Genomic DNA, 27,530 nt, shown 5'->3' on the forward strand with positions numbered 1-27,530 from the left:
AAAACCTGGAACATGACGAAAACGTGAATGGGCACGTATAGTTCAGTATTTAAAATAAAATGATGTCTTCAGCAAACTTCCCAGTTGGGACCCATATTAACATTCCAGAAGGGAAGCACTGAATTCCTGATTCGGTTAGGGTTGGACTTTTGTTTTTCTTTCCATGAAAAGGACAGAGGGGGCAGCTTGTTTCACTGCACCAGAAAGAACAGTATGAGGAAGGTTACCATTCGGCAGTTTATACAGCTTTCCTGGATTCCCAGCTTAGGTGATGAATGGACCGCGCATTTTTATCTCCTTCCCTTCGAGAAACACTGTGAAAATGACAGTAAAGGAAGTTAGCAGACAACAGAAGAGGAGACATTTAAAAGAGGAAAAAATGGAGGATTGTTAAGTGACAGAAGAGGAGAGAAAGCTGCCATGCCACCTAAATGCCGAGGCCAATTTGCTGTCACAGATGCAGAACAAGTGCCTGGAGTTCAGGGAGCAGAAAGTGCATTGCCTGTTGCCAACCACCGCACCCCACGGAAGACGAGGGATTGATTCTTTAGGGAACTGAACCCAGGAGGCTTCAGAGTTAACACCGGGCACAGAGCAGGGCTCGGCTGGGCACAGGAGGCATGGAAATCTCCGCTCTCAGCCCGGGGCCCTCACCCAGGGGCCCTCAGGCCCTACCCTCTGCTCTGCTGCAGTCACACCTGCAGCCCGTGGCCACTCCCTGAGGGGACACTGCAGATTCCTCTCAGGAGAACAGGCCCCAGAAAAAACTCCAGCAGTGGGCAACGACCCACCCACCCTCTGGTAAAAACCCACGGCATCAGCAAGCATCACCACCCTGGGTCCCAGGATGTTCATTCTGCTTTCCAGTGGTTCCTTCTGGAATTTCAATGATTAACAACAAACCATCAGACACATGAGAAAAGCCTCTAACACGAACGAGAAGGGCTGCAACAAATCTATAATTTTTTCAGTGATATTTAATATCGCACAATACTAAATTACCAAATTCAGTACTTCACAAAGTACTCAAAATCACTGAGACACACTAAGGTGAATATTGACTATTACTTTAACCTGAGGCTATGTATTATGTTAACCAAAAGGAGGAATAAGAGGAGAAATGAAAAGGTGTAGGAGAGGTATAGCATCATCTGTCATGGCAGAAAGTCCACCGATTATACCTATAACTGACAAATTCATAAAGAACAGTATAAGCCTATTATGCAGAAATAAAGGGGTAAATATCAGGGGAAATTATATATATAATAATGAAGGGAAAATTAAAGCACTCATGAAGCATCTAGCTCAGAGGACACATCACAGGACTCTGCCCGCAATGGTCCCCAACACAGGGTGCATGCTCGCTAGCAACGAGATGGTAGAATTTCTATTTCTATTTATTGTATATCTAAGAAAATTAACCTTGGCAAAATTTATTATACAGTTTGACACATGGCCTCATCGGTCTACATGTTCAAGTCATGAGCTGTATATTGTAAGGGAGACAACCTGAAGAAACAGCAGAACCCCACAGCCTGGAGGGGTGGCGGTGGAGCACCATGCCTTCGTCCACATCCAGGCTATTGCAAAGGACTGCAGTTTACTTGTGCCCCGCTGAGTGGATTTACGGAACAAACCATCTGGCTTTGACATCTGGTTTTAATTAACACTCACAGACCAGACACGTGTTTAAAAGGACGCCTGAAGAGAAACCGACTGAAGCTAACACTAAAAACACAAGCACGAGTGAACAAGAATATGGCAGAGCTAACAGAGGGCTGAGCTCCTGGTGCGGTCCCTTATTGTCCATATTACCAGGTCAGAGCACTGATGATTTAATCGGATCTGACAGGAACAGTTCGAAAACAACTGGAGTTATTGCGAAGACTATTTAAAATGTAGGCTCCCATCCATTTTGACTATCAGATACTCACATATCAGTTAAGGGTATGCTGTGCCTTCAGGTATTAGCTGATGACAGTATGGAGCTGGCAAATGCGCAAGTCATTTAAAAACTAAGCACCCTACGGGAACACAAACGTCTACAGTTTGTCAATGATGTTTAACATCATGTAATACTAAACTACCAAATTCAGCACTTCACAAAATTTTACTAATTTAATGATTAATGTACAGTAGTTTCTTTCTAAGTTAAAGCAATATACTAAAAACCACACACCGCGCATGATTCTTACCAAGAAAAAAATGGCCGTAAGTACATGAAAGCCAATATGGCACCAAATTCAAATGAATTCCTTTGTCAGCAAATACTATTGGCAGATACATAGAAAATACTGATCAGTATTTGAAGACTCAAGGTTTAGAACAAATTGCACAACCTGGGAAATTTGCTTTATGGTTGCATCTAAGTGAAGATGTTTCTAACATCATTCTGCTTCTGGTAAATTATATTCCACACATTCAGAGAACTAGGGTGGGGGTTGGGCAGGAAAGGGGTAGGGGACTATGAAGTACGAACTTCCAGTTACAAAATAAATCACAGGGATGTAATTTATAGGATAGGGAATACAGTCAATAATATATTTATGCTGACAGATAATTACTAGACTTACCGTGGTGATCGCTTTGTAAGGTATATAAATGTTGAATCACTGTGTTGTACACCTGAAACTAATATAATAGTGTATGTTGTATGTCAACTATAATTAAAAATAAATTCAAAAATAAAAAACAAAAAACAAAGAGCTACTCTGTGTGGTTGGGAGGGAAACAGAGCCCAAGCACTTTCAAAATTTGTGGAATTTGAAAGATGAGTCATGTGCTTTTCCTTTGCAAAAAGACAAGTGTTCCCAATTGGTGGACCTTTACAGGGGTCAGAGGTGCCTGTCAGTAGTGTGCTATTTAGCAGCGAAGAAATCAATGCACTTTAAGCTTCCTTTCAAAGTAAAGGTGATGAGACTCAGCATCGACTAAGAAAATAACTGCTTTTCAAGAGAAACTAGAGCTTTGAAAACAGAGGATTCTAAAAACAGATGTTTCGAAATGTTTCCACTGTTTTGTGATCTTGTGGCCAAAAACAATGTAACTTTGTCACCTATGAAAACTCTTATATCAGCACACCAACACACTTGGAAATAGAATCTTGTAGCTTATTAGAAATCTTTCCAGAGAGTTTTGAGCCCATTTGTTAAGGAGCTTTGAACCCATCTATTAAACTTTTATTTATTTATTTATTTATTTATTTATTTATTTATTTATTTATTTATTTGAGATACCTTTTATTCTGAATTATACAAAATCAAAACTCCAAAAAGTACTGCTTATAAGATCCATTGACATTATCTTTTAAAATAACACAATAGTTTTCTTTAAATCTAGAGTTAGCTAAAATTTGTCAGTGTAATAATTACTCTTTACGAAGATCAAACAATCACAACCACATCAATACTTGACAGAATTCTGAATTTGGATGCTGCAAATTGGACAACATCCAATTAAAATATCAGTATAGCGTTCATTCATCAAAGAAAATGTTTTATTCAAGTTCTCAAAATAAATTTGAGGAGCTATGTTATGTTTGAATTGAAGAAAAAGGCCAAGTTAAAATGTGGAAACAAAGTTTTCATTTGGTGGAAGCTGAAGTCTGTGTACAAATTCTAATCACAGATCTGTCCCATGTGCCATTTTTCAGGTTTTTAAGAGTCTACCAGGCCAGACCCTTCAATGTCTTCACTGCTTTTGTTTTGCTTTTCCCCTTCCCTTTCTCTTGCTTTCTTTCAGCCTTTTTCTTTGCCTCTGGTTCATCCATATGGAGTAGTGTCCATGTTGCTCTAGAAGACTCTTTTTGTTTCTCTTAATATCAGTCTCCATTTTCATGTCATCTTTTTCATCTTTCACCACCCATTGGGATTTATTTTCACAATGTTTGGGGACCTCCACAGTTGCTATCTCTTGAACATCTTTCATTAAAACATCACTATCTTTTTAAAGAATACTTTTAAGTCTCCGAAGCTCCTTTGGGGCATTGTTTTTTTTCTTTTCAACATCTTCCTTTACCATTTACTCGATAAACTTTCACCCATATTTTATCTGAAAAAGCTCACACTCACTCAACATGCTCAGAGCCACGAGAAGTCCTTGCACCCATTTGTTAAAACTATAAAAACAAAATACAATACCTTCTAATATGTTTAGAAATTTTCAGGAAAAATGAAATTTAACATCTAAAAGTCAACTAAAAGCTCTGTCAAGTCAACTAAAACTGACAAGATGGGCTGACACAAGGACTAGGATGATTTAGCAAAATTGTCCAGTGATACAGTTCTTCTATTTGTATTTATAAATCTTTGTGAGGGTTCTTTTCAGCAAGGAAAGCCATTAATACCAAGAATCAAAATATACAGAACCTTAGAGGTAGGCTTAAAAAAAAAATCAGCATTAAAAAAAATTTTCAAAAACTGGTCTCACTAAAAATCAATCATTTTAATGAGGGCAAAATATTTTTCATATTGTTGAAATTATTTTAAAAATTTAATATCACCATTTTAACTTTTTAGATATTCTGCAAAATGCACATAACACTGATATTTGCCAATGAACCTAATGTATAAATAAGTACATGTTAGCATGTTTATATTTCACACACATGATGTGTGATTAAAAATATTGGGTATCTATTGTTCCATGGGAGAGTTTTCAAAATATTCATATCTTTATCCATCTCCTATCCCTGCGGGAGGGTGGGTGGAAAAGGGCATTTGGCTGTATGTTTTGGAGGATCAAAAGTCCCCACGTATTTTTGACAGTATTCTCTGCTCCCGGCCACTGAGCCAGCGGGCCCTCTGCATGTTCTGAGCATTTAGTAGGCACCACTGAGGAAGAAACTCCCTCGTGTTTTATTCGTGCTGGCCAGAGGCAGGCATACTACACAGCATGCACACTTAGATATAGCAACGTCTCACTTTAAAACTGTTGAAAAACACTTTCATATGTGCCACCTGCTTTTCTCTCATAATAATGACATAGGATTATTCTCATTGAACAGATGAGAAATAAAGTGAAATAAGTCAGCAGAGAACGTAAATGGCCTCTTTTAGATCATGAGGAGAGAAGGGAGAATTAGATTCCTCTACGCTAAGCCCTATACTTGTGCCAACCTCGCATACACATTTCTGAAACTGGACTCTAGAGCCTGAACAGGGTGCCCCACGGAAAGAGATGACATTACAGCCACCGCTGTGACCCTGAATCTTACAAGGAAGCAGGGGTCCAGGTGAGTCCCCTGAGTGGGTTTGTGGGAGGATGGGCCTGGTAAAACCAGGTAAAGCATGCGAGGAGTTTGCAAAAACTTTGAAAATTTGGGATACAAATTTATATCAAATGATTGCAAGGGATAAACAGCACTTTTTGGTATCTAAGTAACTAAATTGTAACCTTCTAAGTTAATTTCTCCTCACCCCCATTTCTTAAATATAGTCTGTTCAAAAAGTTCACAATAACTTGCTTTTGAGCTTTTTTAAGCTTGCTTTTTGAGCTTTTCCATCTAATATGCTGAATTAGTCATGTTTTCCCAGTGAGTTACATTCTTTAGCCAATACACTATTTCAAGCATGTGTAAATGCATTATGCTAATAAATGAAATCCAACAGGAGACTCAAGTTTTGTCTAAAAAAGAAATAATTGTTGAGCAAACAATAGTCTAAAGCTATTTTATTCAGAACAATAGGAGACTGTTTCTAAGACATACCAGACTACATTTTTTACATAACTTTCTTTTGTCACTGCAAAAGTTTCCCAAAGTTGAAGATACGCTCAACTTAGATTTCAGTTTAGGTTTTAGCATACCCACATTTCCATTACACTGAAATGCAGAAAATCACTTTTTCGTTCAGATTGGAATTTACTTTGTATTTTGATGTAAAGGACACAGGTGTAGTTTAAAAAATAATCATTAGCTCAACTAATATCTTTTTCATAGCTGAAAATAGGATATTTTTAACTCTTTACTTAGATGCACATGTACTAACAAATAAATGTAATGAAGTGTTTTACAAATAATAAAAATACAAGCCCTTTTCTCATCTGGTAAGAAAAAACTCACCATGACATGATTCGTGAATTTTCAAAAGCATGCCATACCAATTATATATCTCCTACCCACAAATACTAGTTCACAAACTGTCAAAAGAACAAAAATACTATTGTTTTCATTATTTTAGGAAAAAAAGCACTTCCACACATGAGTTTGCATAAATAATTCTCTCCTTTCCCCATCTCCTCCCACTACATTCCACCTATTCTAGCAACTATGAAGATAAAACAAAAACAAAACCCAGATAATTAGATAACAGAGAATCTTAATTCCTAATTAGATCAACGGAAATTAGTTTCTCATTCTCCATGTGCTATGAACATGATGCGACATACCAGATTTAAAACAGGCAGTTCTCACTGGATTTTAAACCTGGACATTTCTAAAAGGTTGGACAGGGAATGATACTCTTAGCTGTTGTAAGAGATTCAAATATTTTCTTACATCCTTATATTTCAATCATCTTTTTTCTGAATGATTTGAGGCTAATAGTTTTCATTACGGTAAAGAGCAGACCGACCGCAGGTGAGCACTTGACCCACTGCCGGTCTAAGCACTGCAAACCCAATGCTCAGGAACAACAGAGAACTACCCTACAGGGTCCCTCCAAGGTCAGGTCTGAGGTATTATGATGCAGATCTCCTTATCAGGTAAACGAGGCAGATCTTAAACAGTGTGTTATTATAGTTTCTTTAATATTCTCAAAATGTCTCTTTTACTTCAGGAGTCAATTTAGCATTCAGATGTATTTTCCTCTTTGCTTAAAGACTAAAGCATGAGTCTTAAGTTCAGAGTTTTAAGCATGTTTGCCTTTGGAAAACAGGATTTAAAGAACCTAACAAAGTTTATCATTCAATATTCAGTTAGAAACATGATTTAGATAACTCCAGATTCATGTTTTGTCAACTCTGAATAAGTTAATCCCTGGCAATTTATTTTTTTTCTACCGCTAACCCTGTTTATAGTAAAACCAAGGGTTTGTTGCATGAAATTCCATAGGAATCATGAAATTTTTCAATCCTAGCAGAGGAAAATCAAAATTTTCTTGTTTCATTGTATTGAAAAGAATCAACAGGCCCCCAAATGAGTCACCTTTCTAAGCCCTATGTTAGCAAACGAAGACTTAACACCTAACCTAAACGCAGTTTCGAATTTACTAGGAGTCTTAACCAGTCAATCTGGAATTTTGTGGTCAGCAACAATAGAGGTCATCTGCCACATAGGCCCTTTCTATCCCCCAAAGGAAGATGAGGTAATCTGTTCTTTCCTTATCGCTTCCCCCTTCTGCCTTATAATGCCTTCCATTTTGTGCAGCTCCTCTGAGCTCCTTTCTAGTTGCTGGATGAGATGCTGCCCGATTCATGAATCATTCAACAAAGCGAGTTAGAGCTTTACATTTATTCAGTTGAATTTTTGTTATTTACCAATGTTAATGATTTTTCTCATGCTCTCTTTTCCCGCCTTTGTACCTTGTTATCACATGTATCTCAGGAAAGGCCAAAGGACTTGAATTCATCTCCGTCCCTCAGCAGTAGGAAAGGACCCTTTGGCCATGCACAAGTCACTGCTGCCTGATGGAAATGTTCCCTGATCACATGCAGGAGACACTTATATCTTTGAGAGTGAAGAATGGAAGCTTTTCCAGTTAGATGCTGCTATAGTCTGAATGCTCGTGTTCCCCCAAAATTCATATGTTGAAATCTTAACCCCCAAAGATGATGGTATCAAGTAGTGGGTCTTTGGGAGGCACTTAAGTCATGAGGGTAGAGCCCTCATGAGTGGGATTAGTGTGTGGAAGAGACCCCACAGAGATCCCTAGGCCCCTTCCATCATGTGATGACACAGAGAGAAGGCACCACCTATGAACCAGGAAGAGGGTCCTCACAGAGACATGACCACGCTTGTGCCTTCATCTTGCCTTCCCAGTCTCCACAACTGTGAAAAATAAATTTGTTATTTATAAGCCACCCAGTCTGTGGTATTTTGATATAATGGCTGCAATGGATTAAGACAGATGTTCTCCCCAGAAGTCTGACCCTTCAGTTGACTAGACTGTATAAGTGATAACCTGTACTTGGTAAGCAAGGTCCACCTGACTGAAAAAGCTTTCCCGCTAAGGTAGGTTTCCAACCACAGGCCACAGCATGAAAGGAGTATGTAGGCCTTCTTGTTTGATATGAAGCTGTTAATGATACCATGCCATTTCCTCTACCCAAATTGCTAATTTTAATGACTTACAGTGCCCCGATTATCACGGTAACAGTTTAATTATGTGGTGTATACTCTTTCCTCTAACCCTATGACATAAAACATTAAAATTGAGAGTATTGATGGTGTTTACTATATATTGTGATGTTATAAAGATTGTTTCAAATGCCCTACTCTGTAGCTACACAGAATCATAATATGTTGCTAGTAAGATTTTAAAATACAGAATTACTATTAATATAGTAATATTATAGTATAATAATAATAATAGTAATATAGTAATAAATAATTGCTAGTAGTTAATATAGTAATATTATAGTATAGTAATAATAGTAATGTAGTAATAAATAGTTGCTAATAAGATGTTATAAATACAGAATGACTGATAAAAATATAACTAGATAGAAATGATCTTTATAACATGAAATGGAGATTTATCAATGAAAACTGCTTGATCTTGTCAATGTGAATCCACCAGGTCAGCAGATTCCAGAACTGTTGTATTGTTCACTTCAGCAATAACCCTAGTATTCTGTTTTTGGACATTAGCAAAGGTATGATTATCAGCAAAACATTAGAATGAGCCTTAGAGGATAGTAAAAACCTCAAAAAGAACAGCAGCAAAAAACTCGTGTTATAGAAGTCTTGGTTTCAGGAACCACAATCCCCACCCAAAGCTCAGACAGGATGTGCAAATTTGAGGTCTGACTCATCATGTCTCAATTCCTGCAATGAATCTAGGTTTGAAGTCCTCTCACCTTCCTTTGTCATCCATGCCAATTAAGCTGGCACACAGGCAAAGTTGGACACATCAATTACCTTACTCTTTTTCCAAGAGTAAATAGTAAGATGGAAACGGGTGAGGGGAGTTGGCAGGAACTAAGATGACAACTTCTCGTGGGTGAGGAGTCAAGTCACGTACGCTGCACAGGAAGCAGCCCAGTAAGACCACAGCACACTACCACACAAATGATGTGCCGGTGCCCTTGGTATTGACAGTCAATAGGGAGATTCTTTGCTTTAATAATAACTCCTCTTCCAAATATTTTTTTAACAATAACTTTTTTTGTAAATAATAATAGATTGCAATCCATAGAGTAAGAACTTATGAGTTCATGCAGGAAGAGATAGACAATAGATAGATGATAGGTTGGTAGGTAGACGAGAATAAGCTATTCTTTATAGTAGAATTCCAACTAATAAATGTAGAGGAATGAAAAAAATGAAAAATATCACCAACTCGCAAATACTACAGAAGTAACTGCTTCAGGTAAGAATCACCAGTGGATGCTAAAATTAACGAGCAAAAGTATGGTGAGAAACAGGATGTTTACACAACATCCATGCACCTCTCCCTTTGTTATCAAACAAAGGGAAAAACAGTAACTTTACAGTGCAGAAAGCTGATAGTACTATAACCAACAGATCAGTTAACATCAGTAATGGGATAAATCAGCATCACGTGTCTTCTGATATGATGCATAAAACAGAAACAGAATCAATAACCTGGTATTATGATGAAAAACGTAGAATCGGAATCCAATCACTAGGAAACAAACCCTAACAGAGAGCCGTTCTACAACATAACTAGTCTGTGTTCTTCATCAAAAGTGTGCAGATCCGGAGAGACCTATTAATATAAAGACTGAGAAACTAGTCCAGATTACAGGAGACTAAGCAGACATGACAACTAATGCAACATGTGATCCTGCACCAGAAAGGAGACAAAAATGAGACAACTGGGGAAAAAGGAAAAAGATCTATCGATTCTATAACAATATCGTATCAGTGTTAATTTTCGGATCTTCATTAACAGCACTCTTGGTTATGTAAGATGTTAACATCTGGGTGAAGGGTATACAGGAATTCTTTGTATTATTTTTGGCAAAATTTTATGTGTCTGAAATTATTTCAAAATGAAAAGGAAAAAAAAATACATGAATACCGTGTTTTTACTCTGGTACATCCACCATTATTTCTGTCCCTAATAATCCACACCTGCTTACTGAAGTTAACAACTTGGTCTTACCTCAATTTGCAGTTCTTACGCATCTTACATAGAATTAACTGGAATATTTCTCTCATATCCCATAGGGATAAGAGTCTCACCTGTTCCATTCCATGAGCAAGAAGCAAGTTTCTCGGGTAAAATAGGAACTTGCATCCCAGGTGCCTCGCTCAGTGCCTGGATCAGTGTTGAATTAATAAATAAATTTTTAAAAAAAATAAAAGTTATGGACAAAAAGACAAGCGAAACAGGAAGTGAAATATTCTTGACTGTTACATTACCAAGTTTTATGAAGAAAAGGAAAAAAATGAGCCTGATTTTTATAAGGTAGTTGAGTTTTAATTTATATTTTATATTCTTTGGTTTTCTGTTTGTACAGCACCTTTCCATCCCTAGCATTCATTTATCATTTCTAAAAATTAACACCACATTCTCAAGGCTGATATTTATTTAGGTTTACCGTGTGTCCTGTATCTGTTAATTGCTTTAGTCTTTCTTATGTCATCATCTTAAGGACACTGTGAAAGAGACAAGACTATTATACTCCCCAACCCTTGACAGATAAGGACACTGAAGCTAAGAGCAATTAGTGACTGGCTCAAGGTCATATTGCCCTCTACGCAACGACCTATGATTCTGATCAGCTGGTCAGTGCAACTCCAGAACCTGGGCTCTCAGCCATGGCACTCACCTGCCTCTTGTCTTATAAACACATAAATAAATGAAAAGGACATAAATTTTAAAAAGAAAAAAAAACCCTGTTCAATTACTTAAAGTAACCAGAGAAAAAGTGCTTACGGGGCAGATGGCAACTAGATAAAACAAACACAAAAAGGTCTGTGTCAAATACACTTATCCCCTTTCTTTAAGTGTCCACAGTTTTCCGCTCTTTTTATTTTACCCCGGCACCCACAGTAAAAATTCCTCATGAATAAATTCCACCTTTGCCTCATCTGCTAGTAAAGAAAGGGGAAAAATAACGTTATCCTCATCAGTTAGCGTGGGTGGGGGTTTCTGGGTGCTCCTCAGAGCCTGGTGCAAAGAGTCTAGGAAGAAAACGCAAGGCAGTGGGTGTGGGGAGAGGTACACAGGCAACGACCCCGGGATGGCAGGGGTCAGAGACACGGTGCTTGTCGATTCCTTCTCAACGGGCTGTCATTCCTTGATGCCAGCCCAAAGGCTGCCCGTAACTTTATGCTCTAAAAACACTTCATAAAACTGATCACTGAAGAAAAGAGACAAAATATGAAACACATGAGTATAGTTTTGTTTTCTCAAATCCTTGCCCCCGTATGGGGGCCACTGGGCATCAGGGAGTGAGAGTCCACATGTAGACCAACGGAGTGTACAGTGTTTTGAGCCCGTGTGCCCTGATGTTGCTGTGAGGATGACCTGAGTCTACAACCATGCCTGGCACTTGGTGAGTGCACTTCACTGTCACTGCTGTCAATATCCGCGCAGAAGTGCTCCAGAAGAGATGCTCAGGCAATCTTTGCTGACTTTCATTTAGAATAAAATGTGGTTATGTCAAAATATGATCATTTGACTTAGAATTATGATGAGCCTGTAACTAAGGGGAGAATCTGCAGCTGACATTCCAGAGTCAATGCGACCGGACCTAGCACCTATACAACGTCTGCCCACAATTGCAGCCCAGACCAAAGAGCGCAGCCAGAGAGGATGGGAAGAAACAGGCTTGACCAAATCAGGATTTTGTTCCAGAAGTGGCCCGTTTCCCTTCATTGCCATTAGCAAATCTAAGACAACCATACATCACACCTTCTATGAGAAGCTGTAATATCTTATTCTGGTGCAGCTTCTTTCTTTTCTATGGTCCTTCTTGTTTACCACTCATGTTCATTTCCTTAGTGATTGCAGATTTGGGGAACATTTAGATACCTGTGAACAGTGCCGTTCAAAAACCTTAGAAGGCTGTGAACTTTTTTCTTTAGCTTTTTGCAGCGGTATCATATTATACTAACCTGTTTGACATCTACTCGCTTGTTTATTATAATTCAATAGCATCTTGAAAAAGTCTGAAATTAGAAAACTAAATAAGAGGTAGTTATTCACATTATAAATGGAGATTGCATTAAAGGATTCACTTAAGTATTTTTTCCAAGGCCCAATTGTCTCTGTCTCTGTCTCTCAATTTAGTAGAGTGGTGAGGTCTTAAGGAAGCATAGATTTTTAAATCTATGGATTAGGAAGGAGAACACACAACTATTACATTGCAAAATCACTTCTACTTTCACCAAATACTTATTAACCTGTAATAAGCTGATGAATGTCTCCTTGAGATGTCAAGTTCCAGTGTTCTTTTCCAAAAGCAACTTCTAAAGTGGATGGTGGTATGGGTGTCCCTCAAAATCTCCAATTTGTGTAAAACCCAGGCCATCCATAGGAGATAATTACTGCTCTTTAATTGAGATTTTAAAGATGTATCTAAATATCCATATTTTTTAGAGATCAATGTAGTGAAGGGAGACGAAGACGTAGGGTGGTCAAAACCAAGTGTCAGAAACAGACATGTAAGATTAGTGAAAAGTGACAGCAGCTTTGGGGTGAGAGAGGGATGAATAAGGGGAGCACAGGAGATTCGTAGGGCAGTGAAAATACTCTGTGTGCTACTAAAATGTGGGGATACATGTCATTCTACATTTGTCAAAGCCCATAAAATGTACAACACTGAGTGAACCCTATGTAAACGACGGACTCTAGTTGGTAATGAGGTGTCACTGCTGGCTCAACAATTGCAACATATGTGCCTTCTGCTGCAGGATGTTGATGGGGGGGAGGCTGGGTGGAGCAGAAGGGTGTGTGAGAACGCTGTACTTTTCCCTGAATTTTGTTCTGAGCCTAAAACTTCTCTAAAATATAAGGTCTATCAGTTTTTTTAAAAGTGCTACCAGCATGTAATAGCATCGAAAAGGAAGAAATTGTCATTCCTTGAGTTCGTATGAAGAGATACTGGAGCCAGAACTTGAAGGAAGCAAAGAAATGGTGTTTGCAGAAGAGAGCGTGTCACTGATATGGGAAATGACAGTGAAGGATTTCAAGGGACCAAACTGACAGGACTTTAAGGACCAGGCTGAGAAGGCCCGTTTCTGTTCTGTGGGCAAGAAGGAGTCATGGAAGGTTTTGTGCCGGGGGTTATGAGACGAGGACAGTCTAGGGACTTAGCTCCTTACTGTGTGGAAAGGAATTTGGAGCAAGGAGGAAGCCTGGAGGCCAGGATCACAGGGCAGGTGGGAGGCAGTGAGCTGGGGGCACAGGATGTGGTTTCTGGTACACCGAGGGGAGGGGCACAGGAGGACCTGGGAAGGGTGACAGGTTTTGAGCTTTTGAGACTAGAACAGTGAAGTCAACACTGAAAATAGGAAATGCACAAAGAGAAGCAAATTCAATGTCAAAACCAGAATCAGAACTGCTGCCACTCAGGGTGATATACTCTGCTGTGGGCTGTGCAAACCTGCCGGTCATAATGACACACTGACTGATCTGCCTTTTACAGACTGTATTCACAGACTTGCTGTCCTCAAGAGAACCAGCCTTTCTCATGCCTCGTACACATGGGCCACATCGTCTCTTCTTTGTGCGGTCCTGCTCAGTGGTTGGGTGGAATCACCCAGGTGGTGCTCAAAACAGCAACACAGAGCAAGGCAAGCAGCATGACGCACACTGGCTGAGAGGTCACAGTAGCCATGCTGCTGAGACAGGACCAGAACTCAGGCCATCGCCACCAAAGCGACCGCAGGAACAAAGAGCATGCCAAAAACACCCCATAAAGCGCGTTTACTCAACATTGAGCCTTGATGCACACTAAGAAGGCCTCAAGTATTCTTTGAAACAGAGCTTTCTGACTCACACAGTGATTCGAATGGATGATTTGACAATAAGTATGAAGGCAGTTCTGCAGTGGATCTGTAAGTGAACACCATCTCTCGAGAACGTGCCCTTTGGAGATCTCGTGCTCAGCCATTTGGCTGGCTCGTTCTCTCATCACCCTCTTCCTGAACAGTCCTCAGAACCGAGGCCTACAGTGCAATTTGCAGTAACGCTCCCCAGTGGGGCTCCGGGAAGGCTACATTTTGGATAATACCCAGCATTTTGAAGCAGGTTTCATCTTCCGTCCATATTCTTCCATTATAAGAATTAATATAATTAAAATAAAAAACATTAGTTTTATATTTTTACAACATCCCTGTATGATATAAAATTAGGGGTATGGATTTTAGAAAACACCATAGTAAATGAGCTCCACATGTCTCTACCATGCTGCTCCTTTTCTTTGAATCACGTCTTCTTTCCATTTCCCTATTACGTTCCTATATCCATATGGCCATGTTCTTTGGTTAACGTGACCTAAACTTAGAGCCTCTTTCAGTAACTCCTTCTTCCCATCTCCACAGAATCAGTTTTCCTGACTTCCTGTCTTCAATTCTCTTTAAAGTAGATCTTAAAAGTATTCCATACTTACATTAAGAATGAAACCAAAAGAAAGGGACAGGAAGAGTCCAACACAACACCTCATGCTTATGGACCCTGAGAAGAAAGATCATTTAATGAGAACCTCAAGAAGGAATTTATCTGTGAGATGGACTCTCCATGGTCAACTTAGGGCCAACACTTTATAAGTGATTAAGAGTTCAGTGGCCATTTGCTGACAGGGGCTCCCCATGTACTCTTTATAGCAGGAAGACTGAACTCTTGGCTTCCTGCACGATGCCCCGCTTTATGTGTCTGAGTCAACCCCTACAGGGAAGCCCTGGTTTCAGCTTTTCACCAATGGATTGAGACCTGCCCTGTCGAATCAGAACTGCACAATTGTATCCTGATTTCTATCTATACTGACCAATCAGAACTGTATGAATTTGGAAACCTCATTTGCATAAAATTGGACCAATTAGGACCTGGGCAGGAAATTTCTCTATAAAAGGGCCTCCCCTTTGTCTCCATGGAGCCCACTTTTGGTTTCTAGGAGAGGCTGCATTTCTCCTGTTTGCAAACTGTTTCACTTGAATAAAGTATTTCCTTTTCCATACCTCTTTAGGAATTTTTGTTTACATGCTCTACCTTCCCCTTTCTGTTTTTCTACTTTCTCTTGATACCATCTAAACTTTTTTCAAAATAAACATTTTATCTAGAAATTCTCTCTCACCATTCTTCTAGTGAATAGGGATCAGTTTTAAAAGGGAAGGGAAGGAAAAAAAATACTTTTGTACTATTATTCTACATTCAATCATGAGAAATTCTCTGACACAATTTTTTGGCTTTTGTTTAATAAGAATTCTGCAGGACCTTGAAGGTCAGTGAAGGAGAAAGTCTAAAACTCACGGTGCCTTGGAACAGTTGTTATAGTTTTCTAAAAGGTTAGAAGTACTATGCCCAAGTAAGAATCTTTCTTCTACCTATCCACATTTTTTAATCCTCACAGATTTCCAGCTCTTGTTTAAAAATAAATAACATGCTAGCAGCATGTTTGTTAATATCACCCTGAGGATATGCTGTGACTAACAACACAATTAAGCTGGAAGGTATATTTTCAAGGCCAGAGCCAGAATCATGATCCTATATCATCAACTGTGGCAGCAAAATAAAATTAGTATGATTATACTCATAGGAAAAGAATTACTCATGGTCAAATTTGTGGTCAGGAGAGGGGAAAGAAAAGAATCCTCAATACAGGACATCCACCAAATCAAAGATATCAGGGGGGAAAAAGTAAAGCATGTAAATTTGTCAATAAAAGGCCAATAACACATAATCCAACGAAGACAAGAAAGACTACCTGTTACACATTTAGATAATTGTCAACCTTTCCCATGAAAGTAAGCAAATCAAAAAGTGCTCAGAGAAACCACAGCTCAGCTTGTCAAAAACACCCTCCTTGGTTGCCCTGTTGACTTTATACATAGGAGAAATCAAAGGAAGTTTTAAGAGAATTTACATTTTAGTTAGTTAAGGGACACCAAATAAAAGTATTTCCCTTAATTACTAGATTTAAGAGTCAGAACTAAATGCGTAATGCTTTTTTAAAAAAATGCAGTGTACTCCCCCAATTTTAATGAGGTCCAAAGTGACTTGGAAATGATCAGGGAATAAAGTGATGATAGCCCCAGGACTAAAATTTCTAAAAATACAGAGTGTGCCCATCACAGAAGAATACCCAACTCTAAAATTTCTTTAAAATTAGAGCACATTTTTTCACAACACAAAATCCCTCTAGTTTTCCTAATTAAATCCCTGAATGGACTATTTGCTATAGCTACTAAAAAGAAGTAGCCATAGCTTAATAGTGAACATCTTTTTTACTGATCTCTTCCCTTTAATAAGCATTAAAGGATTTTTTTATGAACACCAACAAAACTAAAAAGCTGTATTTAATTCATAGAAGCAGGAACAATGGGTCATGTAACGTCTTCATCTACACAAATTCACAGTCCCTTCAGAACACACAGAACACGTAAAGGAAATTACTATGCTGAATTTATGCAACTTCCAGCCGTATTTCAATTTTCAAACATAATTAAAACGGGCAGTTTTACAAAGAAGAATCAAATTTCAATCAAATGGGTGTGTCGTCTTTTTGTTTTTTTTTTAAGAGAAAGCAAAAGAAAAATCATGATGCCCCAAGGAAAGGATTAACAGAGCTTTGATTAGAATTGAAAGCCACGAGTTAAACAGGTGTTTTGAATTACCACTTTTATTAAAACAATCCTTTACATGAAGCTCACTGGGTTTTTTATTAGTTCTAGAATATTGAAAGAAAATGTTTGTTTGGCTTAACATAATAAAGACTCACAAATCATAGAAGGATGATGATGGAATTACATCTGGGAAATTCACTCCTTCAGTATCTCCCTTGGTAGCACTAGGTATTTTAAAACTAAAAGAAACCTTAGCAACAATCAAGTGCTCTGTCCACAGGCAGAAGAGGACTCCCAGTTACGGGGTTGTCATGCGGGGTGGCCTGTGGGGTCTCTGCTCCCGCTCCCCACGTAAGAACGCAGGATATGGTGAGGCCAAAAAGGAACACCCACGGAGCCATAGGTAGGGGAGTCACTCCACTATAGTCTTGCTGGAGGCTGGGTTGGAGACACAGGAAGCAGGAGCTACACTGTCTGCAACCTGCTGTCCACTTCTCTGCAATCTGCAACCCGCACTCCGCCGTGCTAACTGCAATCCACGCTTGCCAGCCATCATCTTCTTGCTAGCCCCCATTTTCTGCTAGCGTAGCCACGGCAGTTATATTAGTGGCCGATGGCCCACTGGTTACAGCTGACAACCAACTAGCCACAGCTGATGGCCATGCAATCACAGTTGATGGCCATTTACTACCTGAGCCAGCACCTTTCTATGTGAGGCCGAGAGCCTGGTAACTGCACTCTTGGCTCTGTCCCCACAGGGGTCGTGAGGGATGAGAAGTGAGACTCATCCCTAGAAGTGTCAACTTGTTTACCAACACAAGGTCTTCTTCATGGAAATGATGCTTCCATGTAAGGATTTAAGGAGCAGCAGAATCCACTGGAAGGACAGCAGCTGTAGCAGAAAGCCTGGCTGAGACCCACTGCCCCACAAAGGACCCCGGGAGTGGATTATTCTGATGCTGTGTAACAAGGCAGGGCTCCCAGTGACCTGGACCCCGCCTGGGGATTTGCCTGCCCTCTTCATGGAGTTCTATTGAAAAAGACAATTATAGGCACAGCCTAAGGTTCAGGCTACTTGTTGGATCCAATTTATTTACCTTCTTCTCATCCTGTGAGAAAATGGAATCTAGACTGCAGTGATTGACACAAAGTTGCTTAAACATGGCTCAGTTTTGTGTTCTCTGATGCAAAGTGGACATAAAGTGTAGCTGAAATCGAGGAGAAGCAGTGGTAGCTAGATGAAAGAGAATAATATTTAATATTCTATATAAACATGTACCGTGATGTGGAGTGTAAGGAGATATAGGGGAAAATTATCAAGCAAAAAAGCAATATGCAGACCCAAGAAATAGGCAAAAGACCTGGGAAAAAGCATAATTTTATTCACATTGCATTTTGAAAAAAAAATTGCCTTTATCGTATATGATCAAGTCTTATCAAATTTACAAATGCAATCAATATATGCTCATAAAGCAGTTAGTGATTTTAAAATTTATTTTCATATGTCTTACTGTAAATTTATTACATTATGTGACAAATGATGCTACAGATAGAAATAGGTTTAGATTTGGAGGGTACTCTGCAGGCCACCTAATCTAGCCCCTTCATTTTATAAATGAAGAAACCAAGGCCCAAGGGCATTCATGGAAAAGCCTGGCGAAGCCACAGGGCTCCTGACTGCCCACACAGTCTCTGCTTTTACCTACAGCCTGAAATGGTCCTGCCTTGCCATGGCCACTCTGTCACACAGTCTATCTCAGAAAATGGATCCTCAGTAGACTACAGCGCTCTAACTTTAACATGAGAAGTGAATTTATGTTCTATTCAAGAGACTTCATAATTATTCAATACACAACCAACCCTCTGTTTTGAATGCCCAGCTCACCACCCGCATCCCTCCCCACACCCACCTGGGTACCACAGGAGTAAGGATTCTATATACTGTGACCCTATTCCCTGGCCACCAGAGTTCTCCAGTCTCCACCATAACTGCTTGGCCTAGAACTCGGCTCAGCCCCAAGCAGGTGCAGTGAGTCTTCTTTCCAGGGTTGGATTGGGGACCGTGACGCTTGACCCTCCCCACTGCGAATGATGAGATATAAAGAATGGAGGTATTTGGCAACTTCCACAATTTGTCCTGGAGGAGGCAGAGGTGCCAACAGAGACAGAGATGAGACACAGAGAGGTCCTGGCAGCATCTGTAGCCCGGGTTCTCACCATGCTATGCAGGCTTTGGCTTCCACTCCACTATCCTGGACACAACTCCCTCTTTTTGCTTACCTAGAATTGGGCATAATATTTAATACTATACCTAACCCAGGTAGAACTTTTAATTTCACGATCACCTTCCCTCAGGAAACTGATAATCCTGGCATTGCCCAACAACAGGACAACAAATGGGATTACATCTGAAAGCCAGCTTTCCAGTAGATACAAGGAAGAAGCAACTTTGCTGTTTTCTGTGGGCAACTTTGTCGTGAAGTACCCACCTCTGGGGCCTTGATGTGTCCCTCAATTAAGACAATCTTTGTCCCCAAATGTAGCTGGAGAAAGAACCAAGAGGAGAGGGAGAAGGAAAGGAAGATTAAGATTTCCTTGGACTTTTGACTATATTCTTACTTTAAAAAATAATTCATAGTCTCACAGAGGTTTTATTTTTCCATCTCACTTGAAAGAACTTAAATCAATGCTAACAATCTGTGTTTTGCTTGCATTTTGCTTCTAGGTATCTTGTACTCATCTAATAAATGGTGGTTTTAAATACAGATATTTTTTTACCAAACAGCCTTGAGCTCTTAGAGACAGGAAACAGATGAGTTCAGATGGGGAAAAATCAAGACCACCCTTACTTCTGCTGAGAATAACTGTTTGGAATGCCATCTGTTTGTCAGAGAGTAAAGACTACAGTATATACACTGAGTTTCTAATATATTCGGGACACTTTCTCTTACCTTTTTGAACCCAAGCAGGGGTCAGGAGGCAAGGTGGTCCTTTTGGAATCTCCAGTGAGAAGCAAGTTTGTTACACCCACCTGCAGAGCAGGAGAGTTAGCACTGAGCCAAAGTGTTAAATACACTTATCAAAGAAAGACAAGGATTATCTAGTCAGATCATTGCTGGGAGAAGCAGGCTGATACAATCTTCTCTTTAATTGCTGCCTTCTACGTATGTAGATTGAGTAGAACTCCCACTCTTCTTACAGAAAAGAATCAGCACCAGAAAAACAAAACTAAACAAAAAAAGCCAGGATGAGAGCTGACTAGGCTATAAACTCTGACCCACGGATGTTTTTCTTCTTAAAATAAATAAACAATTTTGTTTACCTAGACTATAAAGTTTTCTCAAACAAGTATTAAAAACTGCTTTCTAAAAGAGGCTTTATTGCTCTCTGGCAAAAACAGACTAGAAAACACAAGTCCTCATAACTCTCTAATAGCATCGTTTCCTGCGCTCTAAGAAGCCGAATGAGTGTGTGTATTTGCCCACATGCCAGCCAGGAGCATGGCACAGGGAAGGAAAATCACATTCTGAGTCTTTCTAGATAAATTGGTATCTAAATATTCTGAGTGTGTGTGTGTGTGTGTGTGTGTGTGTGTGTGTGTTCAACTTTGTCTTTACTTAGGTGTGTCATTATTTTGTGAAAGGGTTTGGGGACACAGGTAGAGGCAGGAACACAGATAAGAAAGTGAAAAGAGCATTAGGAGGCAGGAGATAAACACGCACTCCTGGGATTTGCTGGTTGAAGCATCCCATCTTAAACCCCATGTGAGACCCATCTGAGCTAGACAATGTGGAAGACAATAATGTAGAAACAACGACAATAATTCAGTGTGTCTTCAACTTCATGGAAAAAACAGAGGGACTGGTGAGGTGGTTGACAGGGAACGCCTCTTCCCACAACTCGCCATCTCATTTGTGTTCCAAGTAATACGGGAATTGCCCCTGAAAAGTCACAGAGGACGGGATTGTGGAGAGTTTCCGCATGCCATGTCCATGCAGGAAGCTGGCAAACTGAGCCACAGTAAACAACCCAATGAAAATATGCTACTGGCAACAAGCATATGCAAAGTGACGCTTTGGGATTTCAGGCAATGGAATCTCCATTGCATTAAAGCAGAATTTAGACCTGGACCTGGAAGTAGAGTGTTGAGCACAATAAAAAAGCAGCGGGTGAAAAGAAATAAGAATTATATCCAAGAAAGTCATTTAGAAGATAAAAATATAATGAAGGGAGGAGACCCTAGATAGCACAGTAGATAAACAGTATGTCTGCTTGTTCTGTGAACACATGAAAATTACAACTAAATTACAGAACAATCAATCTGGAGAACCATTTGCAGTCTGACTGAACAAAAGTTTTATAACTAAAGATATAAAGAAGACGCCCCATCTAGACTGGTAGGAGAGGTGGAGATGCGAAAATAAGCTGGTCCCAAACCTCCGTGTGGCATATGAAAACTCGGAGAAATACTTTGGCTGTGGAGGTTCCCTGTGGAGGAACGAGGGACCTCTGCCCCTCTGCAGGCTCCCCAGACCAGAGTACTGGTGCCAGGAAGAGGAGCCCCTACAACATCTGGCTGTGAAAAACTGTGGGGATTCCAACCATCTTGGTGGGATGGAAGGCTGTGCGAAACCCAGGCATCCCCTTAAAGGGCCCTTGCACAGGCACCCACCGTGGGCTCCAACAGAGGGACAGACTCAGAGGGCATCGGAGGCAAGCGGGACAGACTGAGGTCTGTGGCTTTGAGGCCAGGGCTGCAAGACAGTCCCATTTTCCCAATGAGGGGTCCCTCTCCTGGTCACCTGGCAGGTGGCTGCCATCTTTAATGTGTTGAGCCTTCCCCCTATGCTTATGGCTCAATCTGAATCTGATTGGTGTGGTGAACTCCAGGGCTCTGCCCTGCTGACTCACTGAAACCACGCCCTACCCACCTCTGCCCATGTCAAAGGCACTTTCTCGGTGAGGAGCCAGCCCTGCCCCAAATTGAACTCTTTCCTGGAAAACTATTGGAATCCATGGGCCCCAGACAGGCAACAGCTGGACTCGGTGTGCCCTGATACTTTTGCTGAGAAGCTTCAGGCTCAGCATTGACACCAAACCAGAGTCTACATTAACCTGCTGACCACAATGCTTCTCACTGTAGTGACTCCCTGAGACCCTGCCTCACCCAACTTGCAAACTGCAGGAGGCTTTATCAGCCACTAAACTTTAAGGGAGCCGGCAGGTGGCAGCAGGACTTGGGGTGTTGTGGCTTTTTGCAGAGCTACCCAGGCCAGGAACTGGTGGCAGCTGTCCTTGGTTCACAGTGTAGTCTCGGGCTGGTCACAGGCAGTGACTTGGGTGACTTGGGCCTGCACAGGAGCCCCTCCCAAGAGGCCCCAGAACCAACATACCTGGAGTTTGGCTTCAGACCACAGCAGAGAACCACCCGATTAGCCCCATAAGTGGCACACACAAAGGGCTATCCCAACAGGAAACAGAGCCTGCTGGAGCAAATCCCACTTAGTGGGATATGCCCCCCACACAGCAGCCCATAAGCTGTGCATGTGGCCAAACCACAGCCAATCAGCCTGAGGGTCAATCCCACCCACTGATGTGCCAATAGCAATCAAGGCTCAACTATAACAGGGGGCACATACAACCCACACAAAGGACACTCCTGGAGGACATGGAGCAGATGACCAAGGAGACTGTGCCAGGGCCACACAGGACACCTACTACATAAGGCAACCAGCCAAGACAGGGAGATGTAGCAGCTCTACCTCATACATAGAAACAAACACAGGGAGGCAGCCAAAATAAGGAAACAAAGAAATATGTCCCAAATGAAACAACAGGAGAAAACTCCAGAAAAAGAACTAAACAAAATGGAAGCAAGCAACCTGCCAGAGACAGCTTTGAAAACAATGATTAGAAGGATGCTCAAGAAACTTAGTGAGAACTTCAAAAAAGAGATAGAAACCATAATCGGAACAGCAAAAGGAAAAAATATATATTAAAAAAAAAATGAGGATAGTTTAAGAGACCTCTGGGACAATATCAAGTGTAACAACATTCACACCATAGGCGTAACAGAAGGAGAAGAGAGAAAGCAAGGGACTGAGAATCTATTTGAAGAAATAATGACTGAAAAATTTCCTAACCTGGTGAAGGAAATAGACATACAAGTCCAGGAATATTGCTCAGCCACAGAAAAGAAAGGATTCTTGCCGTCAGCGGCAGCAGGGATGGACCTGGAGGGTATTGTGCTGAGTGGAGCATCAGACAGAGAAAGACAGTTTCGATGCGATTTTGCTTATATGTGGAATCTAAAGAACATAATAAACAAACAAACCAGAAACAAACAAACAATACATCAAGAAGAACATCTCAGGCATATCTTTCCTCACAGTGAACCATCTCTATATGAACTCCCTCCTGAACTCTTCCCCACATCGACCACTTCAAGTCTGTTCACATTTGATCTCTGTCCTTCTTGAAGCCATCCTGGAAGATTCCAGCCCAGATTGATCTTCCTTCCAGTCTCTGGTCCTCTGGAGGACATTTAACACACTTGTCAGTGTGTTTAGATGCATAGTTTTTCCCTCCATTTTCTGCAAGGGTTATATCTTAAATTATATTGAGCAACGTAAAAGGGAAAAAAAAGTAGGTACCTTATAAAAGGAAAAAAAAAGTAGGTACCGTATAATTAGTGGTATTATATACAGAAAAATATTCATACAACTAAAATAACTAGCACTCATTTAAAAAGAGGAGTCAGTTAACTCCTCAAATCTGCATAATATAGTCATTCTGTTAATATTCTGCTAGGTAGCATTCAATGGCCCACAAGTTATTACTGTATCAAAGAAGAGGAAAAGTTATGTAAAGCAAATTTATTCCACGAAACAGCTTCTTTTCATTATTCCTCTTATTCAAATTTTAATGAATATCTTTGAAAATCTTTAACCACTTGTTCCAGACAATGAACTTCGCCTCTTGTAAGTATTTTCCCTCAGACTGAAAAACATTCATTAATATTTGACTCTTTCCTGTCTCTTCATGCATCTCTCTGATTGTATGGGAGGACCCTGAAAACTTGATCTTTATTTAGGCAGTTTATCTCCAGGACGAACAGAAAATTAACCACAATCGAACATTAAAAAGTTCCCTTGTTCTTATAGTCTGAAACAGGCATATTCTCTTCACATGCTTCAAGGCAGCAAATATAATTGAATGTGTAAGTAAAACATACACCAAGCCTAATGAGCAAGAAATGGCTTTGCCAGACCACAATGTCTTTAAGGCTGGAGACTACACACATTCCTGAAATAAGAAAGCAGAGAGATGTTTGAGATCATCTGAACATGGCAAAAGACATTTGCTTGAGGGCAGTAAGCACATATCAGTATCTTCCCTTCAAGAATTCCCTCAAAATCTTATTTTTACAAGTCAGAAAGCCCTGATAAAACTAATACACTAATACAGGCCCTGGACTATTTTCATTCATGGTTTTAACTGCAGTTTAGCTACATCTCATTCAATTTCTCAGAATAAAAATTTCTGCAGAAGTTCTTGCAGATGTTGTAAGATTGAGCATGCATTTTGTTTAATGGATTCTCTAGAAGGCTTTGCCAACTTCTAAATGTTCCATCATGCATTTACTCACCAGTCATCAAGCAACTTATCAATTATTTAACATTTTACAATATTATAATATCAGATGGTTCTTTCTCCTTTGGCTATAATTTTTCTATTAAAAAAAAAAAGCAATTTCTTTATTAAGTTCATTATTTCCAAAATATTAACTTGGGCATCAAATGAATCATGTTGCACATAAAAAGGGCAGAAGGACCAGAGTCACTGTTGAATTGTGAAAGAACACCGTGAGCCAAAATACATGTCAAATTGCCATTTCTTTTCTGAGCCATGTTGCGTCTGGGACAGTACAACATGAGGGGGCGTCAGCGTTAAGAGGAGACATGTTCCCTGTCCTCCACCAGGAGTTGACAGTGTCCAGAGAGGTGACACTGCACACATAAGGAAGCAAGAGATTGGAAAGCATGGAGAAGGGGACATATTCAGGACGAGCGGTTAACCTGAACACACTGCCCTACTAACCTCTGGAGTGTGACCACGCAAACAAGCATTTATACCAGGACCAGCGTCCATGGCTACATAACGGAACAGACAAATCAGCAAAACGTGACCACAGCAGACCCCTTGGTGACCTGCACAGCACATGAAGGAAGACTTGCCCAAGGCAAAACACTTAAGTACATATATTTTTGAGCAAAATTTCCTTCTCTATTTCCCTTAGGGTCATTCATACCACCCTCCCCTCCCATCTGGTCACAAAGGTCCCTTGTATCCGCTGCAGGAGCACTTGCAGTCCCACTGTTTATATGTTCTCTGTTCTTGTCTCTCCTCCACCCCCCATTAGTCTACAAACTCCTTGGGAAGAGGAGCTCATTTTCACCCCAGAACCACCCATGGCATTTGGCTCAATAAACATTTGTTTATGCAACAAACTGCCGAACTGTGCTCCCAACTTATCCCCCATCCAAAGTGGGCTGCCCTGTGCCCCTCTCCCTTGGGGGACTTCCAGGTGACAGCTGGTCTGATAATCCAATGGAGGAATGTATTCGTGGGTGGAAATGCTTTGCTGTCAGGTCACATGCTCTTTTCTAGCTCCAGAGTTCTCATCTATCAAATGGAAATAAGAACATTTGCCCTACATACTTCACCATGAAATATTAGGGTACACTATAACAGCACTATATAAATGTAGTCACTGTTTAGCTAGATTTTGCTAATAATCTGGATTTCTCATCTCAAAAGTGTAGTCTCTCCTTTAGGTATCATTTATGGTATGTTAACACAGTTAATATGCAAATTAATGTAGTTAATAGTTAATACAGAAATAAATGCATTCATTATTTTAAATGAACTTTTCCTGATGATCTAGCTGCTAACAAAATTGGACAATATCTACAGTTTTTAGAAGTGGCCTACTTTCAAAAATAAGAACCTTCCCTGCTAAAGTTGATGGAGAGTCTCTTCTTTTTGGAAAAACACTGATTTTCACTTGAGACTTTTTTCTACCTGTTCCTGGCTGTTCCTCCTGTAGCAGACTTCTACATCTCAGAGTCATCTGGGCGCAGGCCCTCTCCCAAGGCTCCCTCTTCCACTGCATGGCCCACATCTCATCTAGATGGACCACTTCCATTTGTAACCCCAGCTTGCACCTTCCCTCTGAGCTCCAGACCTCTGTAGCAATGACTTTCCTGACAGCTCCATGTAGATGGCTCAAAGCACTCACTGCTCAGTTAAATATGCCAGAAACCAGGGCATTTTATTTATTTATTTATTTATTTATTTATTTATTTATTTATTTATTTTTAAGAAGGGTGCAGCTCACAGTGGTCCACGTGGGGATCGAACTCGCAACTTTGGTGTTATTAGCACCATGCTTTAACCAACTGAACTAACCGGCCACCCCCAGGGAATTTTATTCTTGGTGCTTCTTTCACTCTTACTCCCCACACCCAATCACTCACTGAGAACTGAAGAGTCTGGCTCTGAAATGTGCCTTCATCCCTGTTTCTCTCCATCTCTACTGCTATCGCCACTGTCATCTGGTCTACCTACCACACCAGGCTCTTTACTCTCCTGGCTTTCATTCCCTCCCTCCTCTAAACCCCTCCAAACTGCAGCTGCTGACATCATTTAAAAACACTCATCTGCTTTCACTCCTATACTCAAAAGTTGACTTCCGATTTCTTTTAGGAAAAGTCCTTCTAGTGACCTCAAAGTCCTCAGCCGATCCCTCTGCAGCCCCATCACCTCTCACTCCCTCACACGTGCTTCCGCTGCCTGGAATTCTCTTACCCACTCCACTTCCTGCTTCACCTGGCAAACCCCACCTGCAAGCCTCAGTTCACATGCATTTTCCTCGACAGGCCTTCCTAGCACTCCACCCCCATGTTCAGTTCAGATTAAGTCCCTTATTATTTACGTCCAAGCTCATGTACATGTCCTTCTCAGCCTCACCAGGATTGTCAGCGTTGCCATTTGGGTGTTTGATGTGGACAACAAACCCCACGAGACCAGACCATGACTGCCCTTTGGTGCTATGCCTGGAGGGTCAGCTCGTGACAAGCAAGCAGAGCAGATGCCTGGGTGGGCAGGTACTCACTTCCCATTCCCACTCCTGCCTCCTTGCATGCTTTCCCGTGCTGCTGAGGCTGGGGGGCTAAAAACTACATTTCTCGAACTTCCTCCTCAGTAAGCATCTGAATATACAATCAGAACCACTCTCCAGCTCAACCTAGAGCTGCTTCTTCAGCATTTGCAAAGATTCTTCAAGCCACTAGTAATACTCACTAATATATTTAATGCCTTTTTATCTAAATCAGCTTCAGTACCTTTTGTTTTCTGTAACTGCACCTTGACTCATACGATGGTCAATATGAGGTGAGTGATGATTTAATACTCATGAATGAATTTATAACTATCCACTTTAGCAACTGTCTTACAGACCAACTGTGATATTTTGTGAGGTGATTCCTTTTGCAAAAGAATGTCCTCAGAGTGATCAACACTTATGGTTACATTTCACATAATAAATTTG

General features: G+C 40.5%; 1 protein-coding gene and 1 pseudogene across 1 annotated transcript in view; both read right to left on the reverse strand.

Moving 5' to 3' along the window:
• Positions 1–27,530, reverse strand: part of PIP4K2A (phosphatidylinositol-5-phosphate 4-kinase type 2 alpha) — a 150,713-nt gene that overhangs the window by 76,157 nt on the left and 47,026 nt on the right. The gene's annotated exons all lie outside the window — the stretch shown is intronic.
• LOC117019184 (uncharacterized protein C12orf31 homolog) lies at positions 3,665–4,043 on the reverse strand (annotated as a pseudogene).

The sequence above is a fragment of the Rhinolophus ferrumequinum genome (genome assembly GCF_004115265.2).
Source record: "Rhinolophus ferrumequinum isolate MPI-CBG mRhiFer1 chromosome 5 unlocalized genomic scaffold, mRhiFer1_v1.p scaffold_110_arrow_ctg1, whole genome shotgun sequence".
Taxonomy (NCBI): domain Eukaryota; kingdom Metazoa; phylum Chordata; class Mammalia; order Chiroptera; family Rhinolophidae; genus Rhinolophus; species Rhinolophus ferrumequinum.